General features: G+C 34.1%; 1 protein-coding gene across 1 annotated transcript in view; it reads left to right on the top strand.

Moving 5' to 3' along the window:
• Positions 1–1,196: 1,196 nt before the first annotated feature.
• The window catches only part of LOC145684282 (uncharacterized), a 494,924-nt gene continuing 487,910 nt past the window's right edge, over positions 1,197–8,210 (top strand). Inside the window, exon 1 of the mRNA XM_081756425.1 lies at positions 1,197–2,579. The gene's annotated coding sequence lies outside the window, so the exon portion shown is untranslated. The remainder of the gene's footprint in view (positions 2,580–8,210) is intronic.

The raw sequence follows: 8,210 nt of genomic DNA, 5'->3' as shown, positions 1-8,210 counted from the left end.
ACCATTTCATTCATTTCTCATCATCACCGTCTCCTTTAGCCTAACCGGCATAACCGCGGGGCGTAAAACTCAAAGATTTCGTTTCATTTCATTTTTTCATTTTTTCTGTAAAACAAGGCGGCAGTACTCACTAGAAATATGTTATTCTACGCATTCTAGAAATATGTTATTCTACGCACTCGAGAAATATATTATTCTATGCATTCTAGAAATATTTATTCTACGCATTCTAGAAATATGTTATTCTACGCATTCTAGAAATATGTTATTCTACGCATTCTAGAAATATATTATTCTACGCATTCTAGAAATATGTTATTCTACGCATTCTAGAAATGTGTTATTCTACGCATTCTAGAAATATGTTATTCTATGCACTCGAGAAATATATTATTCTATGCATTCTAGAAATACGTTATTCTACGCTTCTAAAAATATGTTATTCCACGCATTCTAGAAATATGTTATTCTATGCATTCTAGAAATATGTTTTTGTACGCATTCTAGAAATGTGTATTCTACGCATTCTAGAAATGTGTTATTCTATGCATTCTAGAAATATGTTGTTCTACGCATTCTAGAAATATGTTGTTCTACTTATTCTAAAAATAGTCTGTAGGAATCGAACCCAGGATCCTTCGCGCAGAAAACACGTAAGCACGGAAGACAAATGGATCGATAGATAGAACGTGAGAAAATTTGATGACAACATTTGGATCTGAAGAGACGACAAGCTAAATTAATAATAATAATTTAGCCTTGTTACAAAGTCCTTCTGACTGAATCACTAAAACACGATTTCGGAGAAGAAACGCAAACAGATTGTTTTTGCTTGGAAAAACGAGCAAAATAAAGGCATCCAATGAAATTTCTGAGAATTGTTTTCTCTCCCTCTTTCCTGCAACTTTTATTTTAGAAGGCGTTAAGTTTGTGCTAAAAAAAAAAAAAAAATTAAAATTAAAATCTACTGTCAGTCAGATCCAAAGTACTTTACTGTATATAATCACACTTTATAGCAAGAAGAAAAGAAAAAAAATGTATCTGTCGTTTTCTTTTTAAATACAGCCTAGCTAAGCTATATAGAAAGCTGGCCGTCCATCCAGTGGAGTTACGTAAATGCGCATTGGTTCCATTTCCCCCGCTGTTCTGCGCTTTTGTCATAGCGCGTTTCACTTGGCGAAACAGCCAGCTCCGACGAAAGAGCTCCATTGCGAGTCAGGGATCGTCAAGCGCTTGACGGAATGTGGCTCTGCGGTCGAGCTAGTCTCGTATTTAATAATAATAATATTCAAGTTGCAGGTTTTAAAAACCCCGTTAGTGTCTACTCACATATCTTCTAGTGTTAACTTGAAAAAAAAGTGTTGAAGATAAAGTTTTAACGAGGATTTCTAAGGATAAAACGAAATCTTCGTCCTTGAGGAAGTGTGAAGTTATGTGATAAAGTATATATATATATAGAATATAAGAAGTCAAGTGAAGATATACGAAGATTTGAAAGTTTTTCTTTGTGTGTTTAGTGTTATATCGTCGTGTTTGTGTTTTCTACGTATAGTGTCAGACGTAGACACTCGACAGGCTGGAAATAGGTTCGAAACCTATGTTATATAGATAGATACTTGGTCTGTTTAGCCATTTTGTGTCACTTCGCCCGACAAGTTTTCATTTTTTTTTTTTTTTTTCGTTTTTGTAAATAACGCCAGTGAATGGCGGGCGCCTACGTGGAGTTGGGTCCTTTCTACGTGTATTCAAATCCCCTGAAGTGTTGGTGTTGAAAATTTTTGTTTTGGTGGTGGTGGTAGTCTGAAGTGGGCGACAAGAACGTGTGTTTATCAGCGCTAGGAACTCTGGGGGGGCCTCCTTTATTTTTGCGCGTTGCCTAACTCGATTTCTACACCGAAGAACAGCTGTATGCAATTAAAAGGACTCCCGTGCTCTTGGGATATATAATATTTTACTGTCGGGGTGGCTTATCCATTTACATTATTGAAAACTTTGTAAGTATCTTAGTCGTTTTTATAACAAGAAAGCTTTTCATTTAATATTATTCATGGATAAACGTTAAGGGATTTTTATTTATTCTGGCCTACTTACGCAGAAAGTGGATCAAACCATTAGTTAAAACAATTGCGTGAGATATTATAAATTTATTTTAAAAAGGCACAGTTTCTATATGTAAAAGGGATTGGTTTAAACTTTAAAAAGCTAGGAATCTCTTCTAGCTAGGAATTTTTAGATATATATATAAATAAAAAAATCATAAATATAAGCCCATTTTTGTCACTGCTCGTTATATTGTGGGAGAAATTTTAAAGACGTCGATTACAATTGTTTAGTGCGTTTCTTAACGGAAAGGACCCGAAGATAAGTGCTTTTTTTAGTGTTATTTTTTTTTTTAGATAAGTGGAGTGACCATACGTATAGTAAAGTGTGTTGGATCTTCTGTTCTTTTATAGTGATTTTTTTTTCTAAAAAAGAAAAGGGATTACTGCATTTGTTTGGAATAAAGGATATTATTTTTACGAAGTGGATGCATATGTATAGCAAGGTGGAATACCTATTTCAGCTTCGGACCTAAAAAGGTAAGTTTATTTTCTAATTTCTCTTTGTGTGTGCATTTTTCAAAACTGTTAAGTTCGTATATCGTTGATTATGGTAACTACTTTTTCTTTTATTTCGAATTATTAATTTGGAGGGGGAGTAGTAATTTTCGTATTTACTTTATTTTGATTTGTTATATTCAGGCCCGTAGCCAGCCCAAAAATGTAGGGGAGGGGGTGATCCAGCCATAATATAGTTTATTTGTGAGCCTACCGTGAAAATTTCAGAAGGGGGCCGTAAAAATTTAAGGGGTCGGCCTATGCCGTGCCCCCTGTAAATATGGGCCTGGTTATATTCATTATAGTTCAGGGATGCAAATAACCACGGGGCGAAGTGGTTCATCGGTGCGGGCGAGTATTTAATATCATACCGAAGGTAAGTAGATGATTTTTATTATGGGGTGTGGGCTAGTAGTTTTTTTTTTTTTTTTCTTTCTTTCTTGGGCGAGTAAAATTTTGTTGCTTATTTGAATCCCTGTTGTAGTTCACTTCGTATTGAGGGTTTCGTCTTTCGGGCGACGCCTGTCGTAGTGGGGGAATGTTTTTGAGAAATAAATGTACGTGTTTTATAGAACGGAAGTACATTAGTGACGTGTAGCTTTTCTACGAAGATGCTTGTTTCATGGGACTTTCGAAATCTGGTGCTTTTTAAAAACCTTATGTGTCTTGTTACGGATCACGATCATGCATTCCCTGTTTTATTTTAAATATTTCGTTATTACATGCAAACCAGTGCTAATGCTGTATCTTGATATTTTTTAATAAATATAAAATCACGAGGAAATCAAACACTTATTTCTAATCTCGGTAACAGTTTGAGCAGTGTATCTTTGCGTACATTAGAAATTTCTTTGATGAAGGCATTATTATGCTGTCGAATCTATAACACAGCTTACTGATAATAATTGCTGTTTCTTTTCATTTTTTTTTTTTTTAACTTAGATGTAGTAACAGCTAATGAGTGGTCGCATTCAGATCGATATTTTATTTTCACAAAATTTGTGGTGAAATTGAGTTTTGAGGGTTTTTTGTTTGTTTGTTTGTTTTGTTTTGTTTAAATAATGAATATAAGATTGAGATTCAAAAGGTATAAGTTACTGATTTGGGAAACTTCAAAAATCTGTACCCTATTCTAGTTTTCTGAAGGAATTAATTCCGAAAAAGTATTCAGCATGACTGTGCAAGACCGTTATTGATACGAAGGGATATTATTATTTATTTTTGTGTCGAAGATCCAAATTTGTGGTTCGAATAATACAGTTTTTCGTATCTCTGTACAGTTGCGTATTACTATTTCGTTTGTTAAATATGCATAGCCATTTCTTTTGATTGCCGAAGGATTGGAATATTCATATTTTATTCAGGAGTTGGGTGGTTAAGGTATTTTTTTTTTTTTTTAATTGTTTTGCGTGAATCCAAACCTTTTCAGATTTGTCTATTATTCTATTGACGATGAATGGGTATTTTGTAGGAAGCTTTTTTTTTTTTTCACTCAAGACTTCATTTTTCGAGTTGTATGTCACTGGTGCTTCAGTATTGCTGTCTTTCCGCAACTTCATGTTTTTGATAAATTCGTTCAAGATATGAAGGATTGATTCGTAGCTTTGAAGTCAGGCGTTTAATTATTATTATTTTCTATCAGAGGTTATAAGAGTCAAACCATTTTATTGTTATAGATGCTATCATGTACGTTTACTTCATGATAGTAGTTTGCAGCACCTACATTCTACGCCATTTTGTTTTAAATTTTAGTGAATACCTACAGGCAGTGCTGAAGTGTAAAATGAAGAACAAAGAGAGAGCTAGTTACATAGTATATGCATATCTATAACATGAAGTAGAATAAGCTGAGGACTGCCCAGGATTGTTTTCTTAAGGAGTTTCGGCGCGCAGTTTATGATGGTTAGGGGTTTGTGCAGACAGTAAATGTCGTACGCGTCCACAACATCTGTCTCCGCATCATTGGGTATTTAGATTCTAGGTATTTACGACTTATTCTTCTACATCTGTTATAATTTGAGAAGTAGTATTAGCTGTTAATACTTCTTTTTAGTTCTGTAAATCCTATATGATAGTTCTGTAAATGCCTACGAGTACAATACTTTCTGATCGTCACTTATATAATGCAATTTTAAAATTCATCCAGATACAAATTACGAAATTAATGCGGGTTAAGAGTCTGACATACTAACAATAATACAAACTTTAATCATTTATTCTTTTTCATAAGTGAAAGGAGACAATGAAATGTAACTTACCACAATCATAGATAATGTTATTCTACAACAGAAAATAGGAACCTGAAGAATATTCAGTGTTGCCAGAATAACATTTTCCCCAAAATCTAAGTTAAGGCAGCGAATAGAGGAACGAACTCAACTGCATTTGATTACGTATTATGTTGTCTTGGAATCCTGTGAAATATTTTATAAATAATAGTTAGTTGTATTTAGTTTGTAATTAACAAGATAATTTTAACCCAGTTATTAGAATTAAGTAATAATGTTATCTAAAAAGTAGTTCACAAGATACCAGAACAACATGATACATAATCAAAAATGCAGTTAAGTTCGTTCCTCTAGTCGCTGCCTTAACATAGATTTTGGGGAAAATGTTATTCTGGTGTAATTTCTATGGATGGCAACTCTAAAAGTTCTTGAGGTTCATATTTTCTGTTGCGGAATAACATTATCTATGATTGTGGAAGTTACATTTCATTATCTCCTTTCACTTACGAAAAACAAGCAAAATAAAATGGTAAATTTTGTATTATTTTTGGTATGCCAGGGTCTTAAGGTACTACTTAAGTTCTTCTCAAAGCAAATTTCAGGCAAGAAAGTTTAAGTTTGTGAGACCGTATTTGCCAAATAATTTCGAAGCACATTCCTATTTTCAGTTTTTTTTTTTTTTTTTTTTTAATTGTGTCTACACAGTAAGGCTTTTCAGACGTCCTGGTTCAGCTAGGACATTTACAGATTTACATTCCCCCTTCCCCTTCAGGATTGTTCGGTACTCCGTATGTCCGGTTTCTGTCCAAATCGTATTCACCTGTTATTTACTTATCTCTGATATATTTTAACGGAAAGCATGTGGAATACCTATAAATTAATATACGGTACTGTAAATTTTCATACGATATTCCCGGTTATTTTAGTCTTGCAATTTGGATTCCCCCCCGCCCCTCCAGTCAGCGGTGTCTTTTGTTAAGAGTCTTCATCCTGGCGAAATTAAAATACCGCTAATTTTACAGTAATTATGTGATATCTTCAAATAGATAAAAGATAATCGAAATGTGGAACAAGAGCGCCCTACACAATATTATTTTACATAAAATAACGTTATCACGATTCACTTATCTGCTTTCGATTTCGAGCCATTTTTGAAAATCGGCATTTATTTTCGCGTTTCTAAACAGCTGAAAACATAAAGCCACTAGGTGACTTGTGATAACGGTACCTCACGCAAAATAATACTGTCTAGGGCGCTCTTGTTCCATATTTCAATTATCTTTTATCTATTTGAAGATATCATATAATTACTGTAAAATTAGCGGTATTTTAATTTCGCCGGGATGAAGACTCTTAAGAACGCAAAGGCAAAATGAAAATAATATCTTTGAGAGTAAAGAGTACAGCACTTCAAGCAAGCTGACATTTAAAATACGTATAATTGAAAAATCATTATTACAAGGTTTTAACAAGAAATGAACAGAGGAGAAGAGGTCCAGCGAAACAAAAAATTTACTCAGGCAGTTATTTACCGGTACTTCAAAAGAGTAATAAGCAAATTTTCATATGAAGTAATATATATATTTTTTTTTTAATCTCAATTTAGGTCTTGTAACCTCAATATCTTCAGATGCATACGTGGTACCCACTCATCAATGTCACTGAGTGTTGTCATGAATAATTATTTTGTAATATTGTAATTTTAATGTACAGATTGATTTATAATGATGGACGGATTATTTCTCGGTCCACGTCATTAATTGTGTTTAGAAAAATAAAAAAAAATAAAAATCACTTCTCTCGAAGGCGCGTAATTTTATCCACCATCCGAAAAAAAAAATCTACTACAATATTGCCACGTAATGAAATAAATAAGTGCAAAGATAATATTTTCGATAGTTCTCGTTGGTTTGAACAAAAATATGTGAGAGAGTAAATTCACGTTTTTTGAGAATGTTGACAGAAACTAATTTTCGTGAGGCTTAAAGTAAACGTACCATCCATTGCTAGGAATACCAGGCTCCTCACATCATCTATTGGAGTGAAACGGACATTAACACGTACCGCAACGTACCATGAAGCTTTTCAGTGTGACGCTTTTGGAGCCGCGGTGGCTTAGTGTTAGAGCGGTCACCTCTGGTGCATGGGATCCCGGGTTCAAACCCTGCTCCCACCAAGTGAACTTTGTGGTGGACGAACACCGTGTGCGTGAGTTTCCACGAAGTTCCCCCGTTTCCCCCCACTTTCTTCATTCCACCATTTCATTCATTTCTCATCATCACCGTCTCCTTTAGCCTAGCCGGCTTAGTCGTGGGACGTAACACTAAAAAATTTCGTTTTTTTCACTTTTGTGACGCTTTTGAAATAACTTAAATTTATCATTAATTTTAGATATGTTCTGATTAGTTTTCAGGGTTGTGTGTATTTCTTGTAAAAGAAAACAAAATAAAGTAAACAAGTAAATTACAAACAGCTACATTTACTCGGTTGCTTGCATCTGCTCAGACCTCTAATCATGGGAGTACGGGAATTTAAGAAATTTATGTGCAATGTTAAGAGTCGTGGAAATTAGTGGTTGATCGTTTCTATTATATAGTCGCTTTCAATATTCATAAAAATGTTTATTACTACAATACACTCTGTAAAGAAAAAATAGCGACACTTGCTCTGATATGGTTTTTGCAACATACATTAACCAATATGATTTTTTACATGAATTCCTCATAATACTACAATGCATATTCCCAATGAGCAGTTCATTCTTAATACTTGCGCCACAGTTTCATGCTTTTGACATGAATCTAGTGAATTTATATGCATATATAAGTAGCTATGTGTGTTTTGAGCAAAATCGTTTATAGGAAGAGTTATACATAAAAGTGAAAAAGATCAACAACAATAGCAGAAAACAAGAAATGGAATTTCTTAAGGGTAAGATATATTGTGTACGTACATCGGGAAGTACAATACAGCAAACTATATTTTGTATGTGCACCATGGGCTTTCTGCAGTGCAGCGAATCATCGGGGCCCTTTGGTAACAAGGCTATTGTAAAATGCAACCTCGATTTCACGGAATCACACCCGGATTATCTGTTCCTTGAATTTCATTTTATTCGAGATAGTTGTCTATTGAATCTTCTTCTCATATCGACCCAAATTTTCAATTGGTTTCGTGTTAGGTGAGTTCGGAGGCCACATGAGGTTCTAAATAGTCATATTCTTGAACCATGTATTAACGATTTTCTCTCTATGACATGAAGCATTATCATTCTGGAAAAGGAAGTAATGCATATTTTCTTCAGAGAAGTCATCTTTAGCTATTATAAAAGCTTTACGTACCAGAATTTGAAGATATTTTCGTGCATCAAAAGATCCATCACATG

The sequence above is a fragment of the Thermobia domestica genome, chromosome 4 (genome assembly GCF_964235325.1).
Source record: "Thermobia domestica chromosome 4, izTheDome1.hap1.1, whole genome shotgun sequence".
In the NCBI taxonomy this organism is placed as follows: domain Eukaryota; kingdom Metazoa; phylum Arthropoda; class Insecta; order Zygentoma; family Lepismatidae; genus Thermobia; species Thermobia domestica.
This window is presented reverse-complemented; position numbering and strand designations above follow the sequence as displayed.